We start from the raw sequence: 25,000 nt of genomic DNA, 5'->3' as shown, positions 1-25,000 counted from the left end.
TGCGATACAACAAACACAACTGCTTAACAAAAAAAGCCATTTACCAAAGACAACTGCTTAACAGGCAATGCCATACACCAAAGACTACTGCTTAACAGACAACACCATACACCAAAGACAAATGCATAACAGGCAATGCCATACACCAAAGACAACTGCTTAACAGGCAATGCCATACACCAAAGACAACTGCTTAACAGGCAATGCCATACACCAAAGACAACTGCTTAACAGGCAATGCCATACACTAAAGACAACTGCTTAACAGACAGTGCCATACACCAAAGACAACTGCTTAACAGACAATGCCATACACCAAAGACAACTGCTTAACAGGCAATGCCATACACCAAAGACAACTGCTTAACAGACAATGCCATACACCAAAGACAACTGCTTAACAGACAATGCCATACACCAAAGACAACTGCTTAACAGACAATGCCATACACCAAAGACAACTGCTTAACAGACAATGCCATACACCAAAGACAACTGCTTAACAGGCAATGCCATACACCAAAGACAACTGTTTAACAGACAATGCCATACACCAAAGACAACTGCTTAACAGGCAATGCCATACACCAAAGACAACTGCTTAACAGACAATGCCATACACCAAAGACAATTGCTTAACAGACAATGCCATGCACCAAAGACAACTGCTTAACAGACAATGCCATACACCAAAGACAACTGATTAACAGACAATGCCATACACCAAAGACAACTGCTTAACAGACAATGCCATACACCAAAGACAACTGCTTAACAGGCAATGCCATACACCAAAGACAACTGCTTAACAGACAAAGCCATACACCAAAGACAACTGCTTAACAGACAATGCCATACACCAAAGACAACTGCTTAACAGACAGTACCATACACCAAGGACAACTGCTTAACAGACAATGCCATGCACCAAAGACAACTGCTTAACAGACAATGCCATACACCAAAGACAACTGATTAACAGGCAATGCCATACACCAAAGACAACTGCTTAACAGACAATGCCATACACCAAAGACAACTGCTTAACAGGCAATGCCATACACCAAAGACAACTGCTTAACAGACAATGCCATACACCAAGGACAACTGCTTAACAGACAATGCCATACACCAAAGACAACTGCTTAACAGGCAATGCCATACACCAAAGACAACTGCTTAACAGACACTGCCATACACTAAAGACAACTGCTTAACAGACAATGCCATACACCAAAGACAACTGCATAACAGACAATGCCATACACTAAAGACAACTGCTTAACATGCATTGCCATACAATAAAGACAACTGCTTAACAGACATTGCCATGCACCAAAGACAACTGCATAACAGACAATGCCATACACCAAGGACAACTGCTTAACAGACAATGCCATACACCAAAGACAACTGCTTAACAGGCAATTGCATACACCAAAGACAACTGCTTAACAGACAATGCCATACACCAAAGACAACTGCTTAACAGACAATGCCATACACCAAAGACAACTGCTTAACAGACAATGCCATACACCAAAGACAACTGCTTAACAGACAACGCATTACACCAAAGACAACTGCTTAACAGGCAATCCCATATACCAAAGACAACTGATTAAGAGGTAATGCCATACACCAAAGACAACTGCTTAACAGGCAATGCGATACACCAAAGACAACTGCTTAACAAAAAAGAACATTTACCAGAGACAACTGCTTAACAGGCAATGCCATACACCAAAGACAACTGCTTAACAGTCAATGCCATACACCAAAGACAACTGCTTAACAGACAATGCCATGCACCAAAGACAACGGCATAACAGACAATGCCATACACCAAGGAGAACTGCTTAACAGACAATGCCATACACCAAAGACAACTGCTTAACAGGCAATGCCATACACCAAAGACAACTGCTTAACAGACACTGCCATACACTAAAGACAACTGCGTAACAGACAATGCCATGCACCAAAGACAACTGCATAACAGACATTGCCATACACTAAAGACAACTGCTTAACAGGCATTGCCATACACTAAAGACAACTGCTTAACAGACAATGCCATGCACCAAAGACAACTGCATAACAGACAATGCCATACACCAAGGACAACTGCTTGACAGACAACGCCATACACCAAAGACAACTGCTTAACAGACAACGCCATACACCAAAGACAACTGCTTAACAGACAATGCCATACACCAAGGAGAACTGCTTAACAGACAATGCCATACACCAAAGACAACTGCTTAACAGGCAATGCCATACACTAAAGACAACTGCTTAACAGACAATGCCATGCACCAAAGACAACTGCATAACAGACAACGCCATACACCAAGGAGAACTGCTTAACAGACAATGCCATACACCAAGTACAACTGCTTAACAGACAACGCCATACACCAAAGACAACTGCTTAACAGACAACGCCATACACCAAAGACAACTGCTTAACAGACACTGCCATACACCAAAGACAACTGCTTAACAGACACTGCCATACACTAAAGACAACTGCTTAACAGACAATGCCATACACCAAAGACAACTGCTTAACAGACAACGCATTACACCAAAGACAACTGCTTAACAGGCAATGCCATATACCAAAGACAACTGATTAAGAGGTAATGCCATACACCAAAGACAACTGCTTAACAGGCAATGCGATACACCAAAGACAACTGCTTAACAAAAAAGAACATTTACCAGAGACAACTGCTTAACAGGCAATGCCATACACCAAAGACAACTGCTTAACAGTCAATGCCATACACCAAAGACAACTGCTTAACAGACAATGCCATGCACCAAAGACAACGGCATAACAGACAATGCCATACACCAAGGAGAACTGCTTAACAGACAATGCCATACACCAAAGACAACTGCTTAACAGGCAATGCCATACACCAAAGACAACTGCTTAACAGGCAATGCCATACACCACAGACAACTGCTTAACAGACACTGCCATACTCCAAAGACAACTGCGTAACAGGCAATGCCATACACCAAAGACAACTGCTTAACAGACAATGCCATACACCAAAGACAACTGCTTAACAGACAATGCCATACACCAAAGACAACTGCTTAAAAGGCAATGCCATACACCAAAGACAACTGCTTAACAGACAATGCCATACACCAAAGAAAACTGCATAACAGACAATGCCATACACCAAAGACAACTGCTTATCAGACACTGAAATACACCAAAGACAACTGCTTAACAGACAATGCCATACACCAAAGACAACTGCTTAACAGACAATGCCATACACCAAAGACAACTGCTTAACAGGCAATGCCATACACCAAAGACAACTGCTTAACAGACACTGCCATACACCAAAGACAACTGCTTAACAGACAATGCCATACACCAAAGACAACTGCTTAACAGGCAATGCCATACACCAAAGACAACTGCTTAACAGACAACGCCATACACCAAAGACAACTGCTTAACTGGCAATGCCATACACCAAAGACAACTGCTTAACAGACAACCCCATACACCAAAGACAACTGCTTAACAGGCAACGCCATACACCAAAGACAACTGCTTAACAGACAATGCCATACACCAAAGACTACTGCTTAACAGGCAATGCCATACACCAAAGACAACTGCTTATCAGACACTGAAATACACCAAAGACAACTGCTTAACAGACAATGCCATACACCAAAGACAACTGCTTATCAGACACTGAAATACACCAAAGACAACTGCTTAACAGACAATGCCATACACCAAAGACAACTGCTTAACAGACAATGCCATACACCAAAGACAACTGCTTAACAGGCAATGCCATACACCAAAGACAACTGATTAACAGACACTGCCATACACCAAAGACAACTGCTTAACAGACAATGCCATACACCAAAGACAACTGCTTAACAGGCAATGCCATACACCAAAGACAACTGCTTAACAGACAACGCCATACACCAAAGACAACTGCTTAACTGGCAATGCCATACACCAAAGACAACTGCTTAACAGACAACCCCATACACCAAAGACAACTGCTTAACAGGCAACGCCATACACCAAAGACAACTGCTTAACAGGCAATGCCATACACCAAAGACTACTGCTTAACAGGCAATGCCATACACTAAAGACAACTGCTTAACAGGCAATGCCATACACCAAAGAAAACTGCTTAACAGACAATGCCATACACCAAAGACAACTGCCTAATAGACACTGCCATGCACCAAAGACAACTGCTTAAAAGGCAATGCCATACACCAAAGACAACTGCTTAACAGACAATGCCATACACCAAAGAAAACTGCTTAACAGACAATGCCATACACCAAAGACAACTTCTTAACAGACACTGCCATACACCAAAGACTACTACTTAACAGACACTGCCATACACCAAAGACAACTGCTTAACAGAGAATGCCATACACCAAAGACAACTGCTTAACAGGCAATGCCATACACCAAAGACAACTGCTTAACAGACACTGCCATACACCAAAGACAACTGCTTAACAGGCAATGCCATACACCAAAGACAGCTGCTTAACAGACAACGCCATACACCAAAGACAACTGCTTAACAGAAAATGCCAAACACCAAAGACAACTGCTTAACAGACACTGCCATACACCAAAGACAACTGCTTAACAGGCAACGCCATACACCAAAGACAACTGCTTAACAGGCAATGTCATACACCAAAGACAACTGCTTAACAGGCAATGCCATGCACCAAAGACAACTGCTTAACAGGCAATGTCATACACCAAAGACAACTGCTTAACAGGCAATGCCATACACCAAAGACAACTGCTTAACAGACACTACCTGACACCAAAGACTACTGCTTAACAGGCAATGCCATACACCAAAGACAACTGCTTAACAGGCAATGCGATACAACAAACACAACTGCTTAACAAAAAAAGCCATTTACCAAAGACAACTGCTTAACAGGCAATGCCATACACCAAAGACAAATGCATAACAGGCAATGCCATACACCAAAGACAACTGCTTAACAGGCAATGCCATACACCAAAGACAACTGCTTAACAGGCAATGCCATACACTAAAGACAACTGCTTAACAGACAGTGCCATACACCAAAGACAACTGCTTAACAGACAATGCCATACACCAAAGACAACTGCTTAACAGGCAATGCCATACACCAAAGACAACTGCTTAACAGACAATGCCATACACCAAAGACAACTGCTTAACAGACAATGCCATACACCAAAGACAACTGCTTAACAGACAATGCCATACACCAAAGACAACTGCTTAACAGGCAATGCCATACACCAAAGACAACTGTTTAACAGACAATGCCATACACCAAAGACAACTGCTTAACAGGCAATGCCATACACCAAAGACAAATCCTTAACAGACAATGCCATGCACCAAAGACAACTGCTTAACAGACAATGCCATACACCAAAGACAACTGATTAACAGACAATGCCATACACCAAAGACAACTGCTTAACAGACAATGCCATACACCAAAGACAACTGCTTAACAGGCAATGCCATACACCAAAGACAACTGCTTAACAGACAAAGCCATACACCAAAGACAACTGCTTAACAGACAATGCCATACACCAAAGACAACTGCTTAACAGACACTACCATACACCAAGGACAACTGCTTAACAGACAATGCCATGCACCAAAGACAACTGCTTAACAGACAATGCCATACACCAAAGACAACTGATTAACAGGCAATGCCATACACCAAAGACAACTGCTTAACAGACAATGCCATACACCAAAGACAACTGCTTAACAGGCAATGCCATACACCAAAGACAACTGCTTAACAGACAATGCCATACACCAAAGACAACTGCTTAACAGGCAATGCCATACACCAAAGACAACTGCTTAACAGACAATGCCATGCACCAAAGACAACTGCTTAACAGACAATGCCATACACCAAGGACAACTGCTTAACAGACAATGCCATACACCAAAGACAACTGCTTAACAGGCAATGCCATACACCAAAGACTACTGCTTAACAGGCAATGCCATACACTAAAGACAACTGCTTAACAGGCAATGCCATACACCAAAGAAAACTGCTTAACAGACAATGCCATACACCAAAGACAACTGACTAATAGACACTGCCATACACCAAAGACAACTGCTTAAAAGGCAATGCCATACACCAAAGACAACTGCTTAACAGACAATGCCATACACCAAAGAAAACTGCTTAACAGACAATGCCATACACCAAAGACAACTTCTTAACAGACAATGCCATACACCAAAGACAACTGCTTAACAGACACTGCCATACACCAAAGACAACTGCTTAACAGAGAATGCCATACACCAAAGACAACTGCTTAACAGGCAATGCCATACACCAAAGACAACTGCTTAACAGACACTGCCATACACCAAAGACAACTGCTTAACAGGCAATGCCATACACCAAAGACAGCTGCTTAACAGACAACGCCATACACCAAAGACAACTGCTTAACAGAAAATGCCAAACACCAAAGACAACTGCTTAACAGACACTGCCATACACCAAAGACAACTGCTTAACAGGCAACGCCATACACCAAAGACAACTGCTTAACAGGCAATGTCATACACCAAAGACAACTGCTTAACAGGCAATGCCATGCACCAAAGACAACTGCTTAACAGGCAATGTCATACACCAAAGACAACTGCTTAACAGGCAATGCCATACACCAAAGACAACTGCTTAACAGACACTACCTGACACCAAAGACTACTGCTTAACAGGCAATGCGATACAACAAACACAACTGCTTAACAAAAAAAGCCATTTACCAAAGACAACTGCTTAACAGGCAATGCCATACACCAAAGACTACTGCTTAACAGACAACACCATACACCAAAGACAAATGCATAACAGGCAATGCCATACACCAAAGACAACTGCTTAACAGGCAATGCCATACACCAAAGACAACTGCTTAACAGGCAATGCCATACACCAAAGACAACTGCTTAACAGGCAATGCCATACACTAAAGACAACTGCTTAACAGACAGTGCCATACACCAAAGACAACTGCTTAACAGACAATGCCATACACCAAAGACAACTGCTTAACAGGCAATGCCATACACCAAAGACAACTGCTTAACAGACAATGCCATACACCAAAGACAACTGCTTAACAGACAATGCCATACACCAAAGACAACTGCTTAACAGACAATGCCATACACCAAAGACAACTGCTTAACAGACAATGCCATACACCAAAGACAACTGCTTAACAGGCAATGCCATACACCAAAGACAACTGTTTAACAGACAATGCCATACACCAAAGACAACTGCTTAACAGGCAATGCCATACACCAAAGACAACTGCTTAACAGACAATGCCATACACCAAAGACAATTGCTTAACAGACAATGCCATGCACCAAAGACAACTGCTTAACAGACAATGCCATACACCAAAGACAACTGATTAACAGACAATGCCATACACCAAAGACAACTGCTTAACAGACAATGCCATACACCAAAGACAACTGCTTAACAGGCAATGCCATACACCAAAGACAACTGCTTAACAGACAAAGCCATACACCAAAGACAACTGCTTAACAGACAATGCCATACACCAAAGACAACTGCTTAACAGACACTACCATACACCAAGGACAACTGCTTAACAGACAATGCCATGCACCAAAGACAACTGCTTAACAGACAATGCCATACACCAAAGACAACTGATTAACAGGCAATGCCATACACCAAAGACAACTGCTTAACAGACAATGCCATACACCAAAGACAACTGCTTAACAGGCAATGCCATACACCAAAGACAACTGCTTAACAGACAATGCCATACACCAAGGACAACTGCTTAACAGACAATGCCATACACCAAAGACAACTGCTTAACAGGCAATGCCATACACCAAAGACAACTGCTTAACAGACACTGCCATACACTAAAGACAACTGCTTAACAGACAATGCCATACACCAAAGACAACTGCATAACAGACAATGCCATACACTAAAGACAACTGCTTAACATGCATTGCCATACAATAAAGACAACTGCTTAACAGACATTGCCATGCACCAAAGACAACTGCATAACAGACAATGCCATACACCAAGGACAACTGCTTAACAGACAATGCCATACACCAAAGACAACTGCTTAACAGGCAATTGCATACACCAAAGACAACTGCTTAACAGACAATGCCATACACCAAAGACAACTGCTTAACAGACAATGCCATACACCAAAGACAACTGCTTAACAGACAATGCCATACACCAAAGACAACTGCTTAACAGACAACGCATTACACCAAAGACAACTGCTTAACAGGCAATCCCATATACCAAAGACAACTGATTAAGAGGTAATGCCATACACCAAAGACAACTGCTTAACAGGCAATGCGATACACCAAAGACAACTGCTTAACAAAAAAGAACATTTACCAGAGACAACTGCTTAACAGGCAATGCCATACACCAAAGACAACTGCTTAACAGTCAATGCCATACACCAAAGACAACTGCTTAACAGACAATGCCATGCACCAAAGACAACGGCATAACAGACAATGCCATACACCAAGGAGAACTGCTTAACAGACAATGCCATACACCAAAGACAACTGCTTAACAGGCAATGCCATACACCAAAGACAACTGCTTAACAGACACTGCCATACACTAAAGACAACTGCTTAACAGACAATGCCATGCACCAAAGACAACTGCATAACAGACAATGCCATACACTAAAGACAACTGCTTAACAGGCATTGCCATACACTAAAGACAACTGCTTAACAGACAATGCCATGCACCAAAGACAACTGCATAACAGACAATGCCATACACCAAGGACAACTGCTTGACAGACAACGCCATACACCAAAGACAACTGCTTAACAGACAACGCCATACACCAAAGACAACTGCTTAACAGACAATGCCATACACCAAGGAGAACTGCTTAACAGACAATGCCATACACCAAAGACAACTGCTTAGCAGACAATGCCATACACCAAAGACAACTGCTTAACAGGCAATGCCATACACTAAAGACAACTGCTTAACAGACAATGCCATGCACCAAAGACAACTGCATAACAGACAACGCCATACACCAAGGAGAACTGCTTAACAGACAATGCCATACACCAAGTACAACTGCTTAACAGACAACGCCATACACCAAAGACAACTGCTTAACAGACAACGCCATACACCAAAGACAACTGCTTAACAGACACTGCCATACACCAAAGACAACTGCTTAACAGACACTGCCATACACTAAAGACAACTGCTTAACAGACAATGCCATGCACCAAAGACAACTGCATAACAGACAATGCCATACACTAAAGACAACTGCTTAACAGGCATTGCCATACACTAAAGACAACTGCTTAACAGACAATGCCATGCACCAAAGACAACTGCATAACAGACAATGCCATACACCAAGGACAACTGCTTAACAGACAATGCCATACACCAAAGACAACTGCTTAACAGACAACGCCATACACCAAAGACAACTGCTTAACAGACAATGACATACACTAAAGACAACTGCTTAACAGACAATGCCATATACCAAAGACAACTGCTTAACAGACAATGCCATACACCAAAGACAACTGCTTAACAGACAACGCATTACACCAAAGACAACTGCTTAACAGGCAATGCCATATACCAAAGACAACTGATTAAGAGGTAATGCCATACACCAAAGACAACTGCTTAACAGGCAATGCGATACACCAAAGACAACTGCTTAACAAAAAAGAACATTTACCAGAGACAACTGCTTAACAGGCAATGCCATACACCAAAGACAACTGCTTAACAGTCAATGCCATACACCAAAGACAACTGCTTAACAGACAATGCCATGCACCAAAGACAACGGCATAACAGACAATGCCATACACCAAGGAGAACTGCTTAACAGACAATGCCATACACCAAAGACAACTGCTTAACAGGCAATGCCATACACCAAAGACAACTGCTTAACAGACACTGCCATACACTAAAGACAACTGCTTAACAGACAATGCCATGCACCAAAGACAACTGCATAACAGACAATGCCATACACTAAAGACAACTGCTTAACAGGCATTGCCATACACTAAAGACAACTGCTTAACAGACAATGCCATGCACCAAAGACAACTGCATAACAGACAATGCCATACACCAAGGACAACTGCTTGACAGACAACGCCATACACCAAAGACAACTGCTTAACAGACAACGCCATACACCAAAGACAACTGCTTAACAGACAATGCCATACACCAAGGAGAACTGCTTAACAGACAATGCCATACACCAAAGACAACTGCTTAACAGGCAATGCCATACACTAAAGACAACTGCTTAACAGACAATTCCATGCACCAAAGACAACTGCATAACAGACAACGCCATACACCAAGGAGAACTGCTTAACAGACAATGCCATACACCAAGTACAACTGCTTAACAGACAACGCCATACACCAAAGACAACTGCTTAACAGACAACGCCATACACCAAAGACAACTGCTTAACAGACACTGCCATACACCAAAGACAACTGCTTAACAGACACTGCCATACACTAAAGACAACTGCTTAACAGACAATGCCATGCACCAAAGACAACTGCATAACAGACAATGCCATACACTAAAGACAACTGCTTAACAGGCATTGCCACACACTAAAGACAACTGCTTAAAAGACAATGCCATACACCAAAGACAACTGCTTAACAGACAATGCCATACACCAAAGACAACTGCTTAACAGGCAATGCCATACACCAAAGACAACTGCTTAACAGGCAATGCCATACAACAAAGACAACTGCTTAACAGACAATGCCATACACCACAGACAACTGCTTAACAGACTATGCCATACACCAAAGACAACTGCTTAACAGAAAATGCCATACCCCAAAGACAACTGCTTAACAGACAATGCCATACACCAAAGACAACTGCTTAACAGACAATGCCATACACTAAAGACAACTGCGTAATAGACACTGCCAAACACCAAAGACAACTGCTTAAAAGGCATTGCCATACACCAAAGTCAACTGTTTATCAGACACTGAAATACACCAAAGACAACTGCTTAACAGAGAATGCCATACACCAAAGACAACTGCTTAACAGACAGTGCCATACACCAAAGACAACTGCTTAACAGGCAATGCCATACACCAAAGACAACTGCTTAACAGATAATGCCATACACTAAGGACAACTGCTTAACAAGCAATGCCATACACCAAAGACAGCTGCTTAACAGACAGTGCCATACACCAAAGACAACTGCTTAACAGACAATGCAATACACCAAAGACAACTGCTTAACAGACAATGCCATACACCAAAGACAACTGCTTAACAGACAGTGCCATACACCAAAGACAACTGCTTAACAGACAATGCCATACACCAAAGACAACTGCTTAACAGACAATGCCATACACCAAAGACTACTACTTAACAGGCAATGCCATACACCAAAGGCAACTGCTTTACAGGCAATGCCATACACCAAATACAACTGCTTAACAGGCAGTTCCATACACTAAAGACAACTTCTTGACAGGCTATGCCATACACCAAAGACAACTGCTTAACAGACAATGCCATACACCAAAGAAAACTGCTTAACAGGCAACACCATAAACCAAAGACAACTGCTTAACAGACACTGCCATACACCAAAGACAACTGCTTAACAGGCAACGCCATACACCAAAGACAACTGCTTAGCAGACAATGCCATACACCAAAGACAACTGCTTAACAGACAATGCCATACACCAAAGACAACTGCTTAACAGGCAATGCCATACACCAAAGACAAATGCTTAACAGGCAATGCCATACACTAAAGACAACTGCTTAACAGACAATGCCATACACCAAAGACAACTGTGTAACAGACTTTGCCATACACCAAAGACAACTGTGTAACAGACTTTGCCATACACTAAAGACAACTGCTTAAGAGGCAATGCCATACACCAAAGATAACTGCTTAACAGGCAATGCCATACACTAAAGACAACTGCTTAACAGGGAATGCCATACACCAAAGACAACTACTTAACATACAACGCCATACACCAAAGAAAACTGTTTAACAGTCAACGCCGTACACCAAAGACCACTGCTTAACATACACTGCCATAGACTAAAGACAAGTTCTTAACAGACAATGCCATACACCAAAGACAATTGCTTAACAGGCAATGCAATACACCAAAGACAACTGCTTAACAGGCAATGCCATACACTAAAGACAACTTCTCAACAGACAGTGCTATACACCAAATACAACTGCTTAACAGAGAATGCCATACACCAAATACAACTGCTTAACAGGCAATGCCATACACTAAAGACAACTGCTTGACAGGCAATGCCATACACCAAAGACAACTGCATAACAGACACTGCCATACACCAAAGACAACTGCTTAACAGACAATGCCATACACCAAAGACAACTGCTTAACAGACAATGCCATACACCAAAGAAACTGCTTAACAGGCAACAACATACACCAAAGACAACTGCTAAACAGGCAATGCCATACACCAAAGACAACTTCTTAACAGGCAATGCCATACACCAAAGACAACTGCTTAACAGTCAATGCCATACACCAAAGACAACTGCTTAACAGGCAATGCCATACACCAAAGACAACTGCTTAACAGACAATGCCATACACCAAAGACAACTGCTTAACAGGCAATGCCATACACTAAAGACAACTGCTTGACAGGCAATGCCATACACCAAAGACAACTGCTTAACAGACAATGCCATACACCAAAGAAAACTGCTTAACAGGCAACACCATACACCAAAGATAACTGCTTAACAGGCAATGCTATACACCAAAGACAACTGCTTAACAGACACTACCAGACACCAAAGACAACTGCTTAACAGACAATGCCATACACCAAATACAACTGCTTAACAGGCACTGCCATACACCAAAGACAACTGCTTAACAGACACTACCAGACACCAAAGACAACTGCTTAACAGACAATGCCATACACCAAATACAACTGCTTAACAGGCAATGCCATACACTAAAGACAACTGCTTGACAGGCAATGCCATACACCAAAGACAACTGCATAACAGACACTGCCATACACCAAAGACAACTGCTTAACAGACAATGCCATACACCAAAGACAACTGCTTAACAGACACTGCCATACACCAAAGAAAACTGCTTAACAGACAATGCCATACACCAAAGAAACTGCTTAACAGGCAACACCATACACCAAAGACAACTGCTAAACAGGCAATGCCATACACCAAAGACAACTTCTTAACAGGCAATGCCATACACCAAAGACAACTGCTTAACAGTCAATGCCATACACCAAAGACAACTGCTTAACAGGCAATGCCATACACCAAAGACAACTGCTTAACAGACAATGCGATACACCAAAGACAACTGCTTAACAGGCAATGCCATACACTAAAGACAACTGCTTGACAGGCAATGCCATACACCAAAGACAACTGCGTAACAGACAATGCCATACACCAAAGACAACTGCTTAACAGGCAACACCATACACCAAAGACAACTGCTTAACAGTCAATGCCATACACCAAAGACAACTGCTTAACAGACAATGCGATACACCAAAGACAACTGCTTAACAGGCAATGCCATACACTAAAGACAACTGCTTGACAGGCAATGCCATACACCAAAGACAACTGCTTAACAGGCAATGCCATACACTAAAGACAACTGCTTAACAGGGAATGCCATACACCAAAGACAACTACTTAACATACAACGCCATACACCAAAGAAAACTGTTTAACAGTCAACGCCGTACACCAAAGACCACTGCTTAACATACACTGCCATAGACTAAAGACAAGTTCTTAACAGACAATGCCATACACCAAAGACAACTGCTTAACAGGCAATGCAATACACCAAAGACAACTGCTTAACAGGCAATGCCATACACTAAAGACAACTTCTCAACAGACAGTGCTATACACCAAATACAACTGCTTAACAGAGAATGCCATACACCAAATACAACTGCTTAACAGGCAATGCCATACACTAAAGACAACTGCTTGACAGGCAATGCCATACACCAAAGACAACTGCATAACAGACACTGCCATACACCAAAGACAACTGCTTAACAGACAATGCCATACACCAAAGACAACTGCTTAACAGACAATGCCATACACCAAAGAAACTGCTTAACAGGCAACAACATACACCAAAGACAACTGCTAAACAGGCAATGCCATACACCAAAGACAACTTCTTAACAGGCAATGCCATACACCAAAGACAACTGCTTAACAGTCAATGCCATACACCAAAGACAACTGCTTAACAGGCAATGCCATACACCAAAGACAACTGCTTAACAGACAATGCCATACACCAAAGACAACTGCTTAACAGGCAATGCCATACACTAAAGACAACTGCTTGACAGGCAATGCCATACACCAAAGACAACTGCTTAACAGACAATGCCATACACCAAAGAAAACTGCTTAACAGGCAACACCATACACCAAAGATAACTGCTTAACAGGCAATGCTATACACCAAAGACAACTGCTTAACAGACACTACCAGACACCAAAGACAACTGCTTAACAGACAATGCCATACACCAAATACAACTGCTTAACAGGCACTGCCATACACCAAAGACAACTGCTTAACAGACACTACCAGACACCAAAGACAACTGCTTAACAGACAATGCCATACACCAAATACAACTGCTTAACAGGCAATGCCATACACTAAAGACAACTGCTTGACAGGCAATGCCATACACCAAAGACAACTGCATAACAGACACTGCCATACACCAAAGACAACTGCTTAACAGACAATGCCATACACCAAAGACAACTGCTTAACAGACACTGCCATACACCAAAGAAAACTGCTTAACAGACAATGCCATACACCAAAGAAACTGCTTAACAGGCAACACCATACACCAAAGACAACTGCTTAACAGGCAATGCCATACACCAAAGACAACTTCTTAACAGGCAATGCCATACACCAAAGACAACTGCTTAACAGTCAATGCCATACACCAAAGACAACTGCTTAACAGGCAATGCCATACACCAAAGACAACTGCTTAACAGACGATGCGATACACCAAAGACAACTGCTTAACAGGCAATGCCATACACTAAAGACAACTGCTTGACAGGCAATGCCATACACCAAAGACAACTGCTTAACAGACAATGCCATACACCAAAGACAACTGCTTAACAGGCAACACCATACACCAAAGACAACTGCTTAACAGTCAATGCCATACACCAAATACAACTGCTTAACAGACACTGCCATACACCAAAGAAAACTGCTTAACAGACACTGCCATACACCAAAGAAAACTGCTTAACAGACAATGCCATACACCAAAGAAACTGCTTAACAGGCAACACCATACACCAAAGACAACTGCTAAACAGGCAATGCCATACACCAAAGACAACTTCTTAACAGGCAATGCCATACACCAAAGACAACTGCTTAACAGTCAATGCCATACACCAAAGACAACTGCTTAACAGGCAATGCCATACACCAAAGACAACTGCTTAACAGACAATGCGATACACCAAAGACAACTGCTTAACAGGCAATGCCATACACTAAAGACAACTGCTTGACAGGCAATGCCATACACCAAAGACAACTGCTTAACAGACAATGCCATACACCAAAGACAACTGCTTAACAGGCAACACCATACACCAAAGACAACTGCTTAACAGTCAATGCCATACACCAAAGACAACTGCTTAACAGACAATGCCATACACCAAAGACAACTGCTTAACAGACACTGCCATACACCAAAGAAAACTGCTTAACAGACAATGCCATACACCAAAGAAACTGCTTAACAGGCAACACCATACACCAAAGACAACTGCTAAACAGGCAATGCCATACACCAAAGACAACTTCTTAACAGGCAATGCCATACACCAAAGACAACTGCTTAACAGTCAATGCCATACACCAAAGACAACTGCTTAACAGGCAATGCCATACACCAAAGACAACTGCTTAACAGACAATGCGATACACCAAAGACAACTGCTTAACAGGCAATGCCATACACTAAAGACAACTGCTTGACAGGCAATGCCATACACCAAAGACAACTGCTTAACAGACAATGCCATACACCAAAGACAACTGCTTAACAGGCAACACCATACACCAAAGACAACTGCTTAACAGTCAATGCCATACACCAAAGACAACTGCTTAACAGACAATGCGATACACCAAAGACAACTGCTTAACAGGCAATGCCATACACTAAAGACAACTGCTTGACAGGCAATGCCATACACCAAAGACAACTGCTTAACAGACAATGCCATACACCAAAGAAAACTGCTTAACAGGCAACACCATACACCAAAGATAACTGCTTAACAGGCAATGCTATACACCAAAGACAACTGCTTAACAGACAATGCCATACACCAAAGACAACTGCTTAACAGACAACGCCTTACACCAAAGACAACTGCTTAACAGAAAAAGCCATCTACCAAAGACAACTGCTTAACAGACACTACCAGACACCAAAGACAACTGCTTAACAGACAACGCCTTACACCAAAGACAACTACTTAACAGGCAATGCCATACACCAAAGACAACTGCTTAACAGGCAATGCCATACACCAAAGACAACTGCTTAACAGACAATGCCATACACCAAAGACAACTGCTTAACAGACAATGCCATACACCAAAGACAACTGCTTAACAGGCAATGTCATACACCGAAGACAACTGCTTAACAGGCAATGCAATACACCAAAGACAACTGCTTAACAGACAACGCCTTACACCAAAGACAACTGCTTAACAGGCAATGTCATACACCGAAGACAACTGCTTAACAGGCAATGCAATACACCAAAGACAACTGCTTAACAGAAAAAGCCATATACCAAAGACAACTGCTTAACAGGCAATGCCATACACCAAAGACAACTGCTTAACAGGCAATGCCATACACCAAAGACAACTGCTTAACAGGCAATGCCATACACCAAAGACAACTGTTTAACAGGCAATGTCATACACCAAAGACAACTGCTTAACAGACAATGCCATACACCAAAGACAACTGCTTAGCAGACAATGCCATACACCAAAGACAACTGCTTAACAGAAAAAGCCATATACCAAAGACAACTGCTTAACAGGCAATGCCATACACCGAAGACAACTGCTTAACAGGCAATGCAATACACCAAAGACAACTGCTTAACAGACAACACCTTACACCAAAGACAACTGCTTAACAGGCAATGTCATACACCGAAGACAACTGCTTAACAGGCAATGCAATACACCAAAGACAACTGCTTAACAGGCAATGTCATACACCGAAGACAACTGCTTAACAGGCAATGCAATACACCAAAGACAACTGCTTAACAGACAACGCCTTACACCAAAGACAACTGCTTAACAGAAAAAGCCATCTACCAAAGACAACTGCTTAACAGACACTACCAGACACCAAAGACAACTGCTTAACAGACAACGCCTTACACCAAAGACAACTACTTAACAGGCAATGCCATACACCAAAGACAACTGCTTAACAGGCAATGCCATACACCAAAGACAACTGCTTAACAGACAATGCCATACACCAAAGACAACTGCTTAACAGACAATGCCATACACCAAAGACAACTGCTTAACAGGCAATGTCATACACCGAAGACAACTGCTTAACAGGCAATGCAATACACCAAAGACAACTGCTTAACAGACAACGCCTTACACCAAAGACAACTGCTTAACAGGCAATGTCATACACCGAAGACAACTGCTTAACAGGCAATGCAATACACCAAAACAACTGCTTAACAGAAAAAGCCATATACCAAAGACAACTGCTTAACAGGCAATGCCATACACCAAAGACAACTGCTTAACAGGCAATGCCATACACCAAAGACAACTGCTTAACAGGCAATGCCATACACCAAAGACAACTGTTTAACAGGCAATGTCATACACCAAAGACAACTGCTTAACAGACAATGCCATACACCAAAGACAACTGCTTAGCAGACAATGCCATACACCAAAGACAACTGCTTAACAGAAAAAGCCATATACCAAAGACAACTGCTTAACAGGCAATGCCATACACCGAAGACAACTGCTTAACAGGCAATGCAATACACCAAAGACAACTGCTTAACAGACAACACCTTACACCAAAGACAACTGCTTAACAGGCAATGTCATACACCGAAGACAACTGCTTAACAGGCAATGCAATACACCAAAGACAACTGCTTAACAGGCAATGCAATACACCAAAGACAACTGCTTAACAGACAACGCCTTACACCAAAGACAACTGCTTAACAGGCAATGCAATACACCAAAGACAACTGCTTAACAGACAACGCCTTACACCAAAGACAACTGCTTAACAGGCAATGCCATACACCAAAGACAACTGCTTAACAGACAATGCCATACACCAAAGACAACTGCTTAACAGGCAATGTCATACACCAAAGACAACTGCTTAACAGACAATGCCATACACCAAAGACAACTGCTTAGCAGACAATGCCATACACCAAAGACAACTGCTTAACAGAAAAAGCCATATACCAAAGACAACTGCTTAACAGGCAATGCCATACACCAAAGACAACTGTTTAACAGGCAATGTCATACACCAAAGACAACTGCTTAACAAACAATGCCATACACCAAAGACAACTGCTTAGCAGACAATGCCATACACCAAAGACAACTGCTTAACAGAAAAAGCCATATACCAAAGACAACTGCTTAACAGGCAATGCCATACACCAAAGACAACTGCTTAACAGACAACGCCATACACCAAAGACAACTGCTTAACAGGCAATGCCATACACCAAAGACATCTGCTTAACAGACAACGCCATACACCAAAGACAACTGCTTAACAGACAACGCCATACACCAAAGACAACTGCTTAACAGACAACGCCATACACCAAAGACAACTGCTTAACAGACACTGCCATACACCAAAGACAACTGCTTAACAGACACTGCCATACACCAAAGACAACTGCTTAACAGACAATGCCATACACCAAAGACAACTGCTTAACAGACACTGCCATACACCAAAGACAACTGCTTAACAGACACTGCCATACACCAAAGACAACTGCTTAACAGGCAGTGCCATACACTAAAGACAACTGCTTAACAGACAATGCCATACACCAAAGAAAACTGCTTAACAGGCAACACCATACACCAAAGACAACTGCTTAACAGACACTGCCATACACCAAAGACAACTGCTTAACAGGTAACGCCATACACCAAAGACAACTGCTTAGCAGACAATGCCACACACCAAAGACAACTGCTTAACAGGCAATGCCATACACCAAAGACAACTGCTTAACAGACAATGCCATACACCAAAGACAACTGCTTAACAGGCAATGCCATACACCAAAGACAACTGCTAAACAGACAATGCCATACACCAAAGACAACTGCTTAACAGACAATGCCATACACCAAAGACAACTGCTTAACAGGCAATGCCATACATCAATGACAACTGCTTAACAGGCAATGCCATACACCAAAAAGAACTGCTTAACAGGCAATGCCATACACCAAAGACAACTGCTTAACAGGCAATGCCATACACCAAACACAACTGCTTAACAGGCAATGCCATACACTAAAGACAACTGCTTGACAGGCAATGCCATACACCAATGACAACTGCTTAACAGACAATGCCATACACCAAAGAAAACTGCTTAACAGGCAACACCATACACCAAAGACAACTGCTAAACAGGCAATGCCATACACCAAAGACAAATTCTTAACAGGCAATGCCATACATTAAAGACAACTGCTTAACAGGCAATGCCATACACCAAAGACAACTGCTTAACAGACAATGCCATACACCAAAGGCAACTGCTTAACAGACAATGCCATACACCAAAGACAACTGCTTAACAGGCAATGCCATACACCAATGACAACTGCTTAACAAGCAATGCCATACACCAAAAACAACTGCTTAACAGGCAATGCCATACACCAAAGACAACTGCTTAACAGGCAATGCCATACAACAAACACAACTGCTTATCAGGCAATGCCATACACTAAAGACAACTGCTTGACAGGCAATGCCATACACCAAAGACAACTGCTTAACAGACAATGCTATACACCAAAGAAAACTGCTTAACAGGCAAGACCATACACCAAAGACAACTGCTTAACAGACAATGCCATACACCAAAGACAACTGCTTAAGAGTCAATGCCATACACCAAAGACAACTGCTTAACAGTCACTGCCATACACCAAAGACAACTGCTTAACAGGCAATGCCATACACCAAAGACAACTGCTTAACAGACAATGCCATACACCAAAGACAACTGCTTAACTGGCAATGCCATACACCAAAGACAACTGCTTAACAGGCAATGCCATATACCAAAGACAACTGCTTAACAGTCAATGCCATACACTAAAGACAACTGCTTAACAGACACTGCCATACACCAAAGACAACTGCTTAACAGACAATGCCATACACCAAAGAAAACTGCTTAACAGGCAACACAATACACCAAAGACAACTGCTTAACAGGCAATGCTATACACCAAAGACAACTGCTTAACAGACACTACCAAACACCAAAGACAACTGCTTAACAGACAATGCCAAACACCAAAGACAACTGCTTAACAGACAATGCCATACACCAAAGACAACTGCTTAACAGGCAATGTCATACACCGAAGACAACAGCTTAACAGGCCATGCCATACACCAAAGACAACTGCTTAACAGACAACGCCATGCACCAAAGACAACTGCTTAACAGACAATGCCATACACCAAAGACAACTGCTTAACAGAAAAAGCCATATACCAGAGACAACTGCTTAACAGACACTACCAGACACCAAAGACTACTACTTATCAGGCAATGCCATACACCAAAGACAACTGGTTAACAGGCAATGCCATACACCAAAGACAACTGCTTAACAGACAATGCCATACACCAAAGACAACTGCTTAACAGACAACGCCTTACACCAAAGACAACTGCTTAACAGGAAATGTCATACACCGAAGACAACTGCTTAACAGGCAATGCAATACACCAAAGACAACTGTTTAACAGAAAAAGCCATATACCAAAGACAACTGCTTAACAGGCAATGCCATACACCAAACACAACTGCTTAACAGACATTGCCATACACCAAAGACAACTGCTTAACAGGCAATGCCATACACCAAATACAACTGCTTGACAGGCAATGACATACACAAAAGACAACTGCTTAACAGACAATGCCATACACCAAAGAAAACTGCTTAACAGGCAACAGCATACACCAAAGACAACTGCTTAACAGACACTACCAGACACCAAAGACTACTACTTAACAGGCAATGCCATACACCAAAGACCACTGCTTAACAGACAATGCCATACACCAAAGACAACTGCTTAACAGGCAATGCCATACACCAAAGACCACTGCTTAACAGACAATGCCATACACCAAAGACAACTGCTTAACAGACAATGTCAAACACCAAAGACAACTGCTTAACAGACAATGCCATACACCAAAGACAACTGCTTAACAGGCAATGCCATACACCAAAGACAACTGCTTAACAGGCAATGCCATACACCAAAGACAACTGCTTAACAGACAACGCCTTACACCAAAGACAGCTGCTTAACAGGCAATGTCATACACCGAAGACAACTGCTTAACAGGCAATGCAATACACCAAAGACAATTGCTTAACAGAAAAAGCCATATACCAAAGACAACTGCTCAACAGGCAATGCCATACACCAAAGACAACTGCTTAACAGACAACGCCATACACCAAAGACAACTGCTAAACAGACACTGCCATACACCAAAGACAACTGCTTAACAGACACTGCCATACACCAAAGACAACTGCTTAACAGGCAGTGCCATAAACTAAAGACAGCTACTTGACAGGCAATGCCATACACCAAAGACAACTGCTTAACAGACAATGCCATACACCAAAGACAACTGCTTAACAGGCAACACCATACACCAAAGACAACTGCTTAACAGTCAATGCCATACACCAAAGACAACTGCTTAACAGACAATGCGATACACCAAAGACAACTGCTTAACAGGCAATGCCATACACTAAAGACAACTGCTTGACAGGCAATGCCATACACCAAAGACAACTGCTTAACAGACAATGCCATACACCAAAGAAAACTGCTTAACAGGCAACACCATACACCAAAGATAACTTCTTAACAGGCAATGCCATACACCAAAGACAACTACTTAACAGCCAATGCTATACACCAAAGACAACTGCTTAACAGGCAATGCCATACACCAAAGACAACTGCTTAACAGACAATGCCATACACCATAGACAACTGCTTAACAGGCAATGCTATACACCAAAGACAACTGCTTAACAGACACTACCAGACACCAAAGACTACTACTTAACAGGCAATGCCATACACCAAAGACAACTGCTTAACAGACAATGCCAAACACCAAAGACAACTGCTTAACAGACAACGCCTTACACCAAAGACAACTGCTTAACAGGCAGTGCCATACACTAAAGACAGCTGCTTGACAGGCAATGCCATACACCAAAGACAACTGCTTAACAGACAATGCCATACACCAAAGAAAACTGCTTAACAGACACTGCCATACACCAAAGAAAACTGCTAAACAGGCAATGCCATACACCAAGACAACTTCTTAACAGGCAATGCCATACACCAAAGACAACTACTTAACAGGCAATGCTATACACCAAAGACAACTGCTTAACAGGCAATGCCATACACCAAAGACAACTGCTTAACAGACAATGCCATACACCAAAGACAACTGCTTAACAGGCAATGCTATACACCAAAGACAACTGCTTAACAGACACTACCAGACACCAAAGACTACTACTTAACAGGCAATGTCATACACCGAAGACAACAGCTTAACAGGCAATGCAATAGACCAAAGACAACTGCTTAACAGAATAAGCCATATACCAAAGACAACTGCTTAACAGGCAATGCCATACACCAAAGACAACTGCTTAACAGACAATGCCATACACCAAAGACAACTGCTTAACAGAAAAAGCCATATACCAAAGACAACTGCTTAACAGGCAATGCCATACACCAAAGACAACTGCTTAACAGACAACGCCATACACCAAAGACAAATGCTTAACAGACGCTGCCATACACCAAAGACAACTGCTTAACAGACACTGCCATACACCAAAGACAACTGCTTAACAGGCAGTGCCATACACTAAAGACAGCTGCTTGACAGGCAACGCCATACACCAAAGACAACTGCTTAACAGAAAAAGCCATATACCAAAGACAACTGCTTAACAGGCAATGCCATACACCAAAGACAACTGCTTAACAGACAACGCCATACACCAAAGACAACTGCTTAACAGACACTGCCATACACCAAAGACAACTGCTTAACAGACACTGCCATACACCAAAGACAACTGCTTAACAGGCAGTGCCATACACTAAAGACAGCTGCTTGACAGGCTATGCCATACACCAAAGACAACTGCTTAACAGACAATGCCATACACCAAAGACAACTGCTTAACAGGCAATGTCATACACCAAAGACAACTGCTTAACAGACAATGCCATACACCAAAGACAACTGCTTAGCAGACAATGCCATACACCAAAGACAACTGCTTAACAGAAAAAGCCATATACCAAAGACAACTGCTTAACAGGCAATGCCATACACCAAAGACAACTGTTTAACAGGCAATGTAATACACCAAAGACAACTGCTTAACAGACAATGCCATACACCAAAGACAACTGCTTAGCAGACAATGCCATACACCAAAGACAACTGCTTAACAGAAAAAGCCATATACCAAAGACAACTGCTTAACAGGCAATGCCATACACCGAAGACAACTGCTTAACAGGCAATGCAATACACCAAAGACAACTGCTTAACAGACAACGCCTTACACCAAAGACAACTGCTTAACAGGCAATGTCATACACCGAAGACAACTGCTTAACAGGCAATGCAATACACCAAAGACAACTGCTTAACAGGCAATGTAATACACCGAAGACAACTGCTTAACAGGCAATGCAATACACCAAAGACAACTGCTTAACAGACAACGCCTTACACCAAAGACAACTGCTTAACAGGCAATGTCATACACCGAAGACAACTGCTTAACAGGCAATGCAATACACCAAAGACAACTGCTTAACAGAAAAAGCCATATACCAAAGACAACTGCTTAACAGGCAATGCCATACACTAAAGACAACTGCTTAACAGGCAATGCCATACACCAAAGACAACTGCTTAACAGACAATGCCATACACCAAAGACAACTGCTTAACAGGCAATGTCATACACCAAAGACAACTGCTTAACAGACAATGCCATACACCAAAGACAACTGCTTAGCAGACAATGCCATACACCAAAGACAACTGCTTAACAGAAAAAGCCATATACCAAAGACAACTGCTTAACAGGCAATGCCATACACCAAAGACAACTGTTTAACAGGCAATGTCATACACCAAAGACAACTGCTTAACAGACAATGCCAGACACCAAAGACAACTGCTTAGCAGACAATGCCATACACCAAAGACA

Source organism: Phyllobates terribilis, unplaced genomic scaffold (genome assembly GCF_046119375.1).
Source record: "Phyllobates terribilis strain yellow unplaced genomic scaffold, ASM4611937v1 Scaffold_250__1_contigs__length_2853362, whole genome shotgun sequence".
Taxonomy (NCBI): domain Eukaryota; kingdom Metazoa; phylum Chordata; class Amphibia; order Anura; family Dendrobatidae; genus Phyllobates; species Phyllobates terribilis.
Note: the sequence above shows the minus strand (reverse complement) of the source record.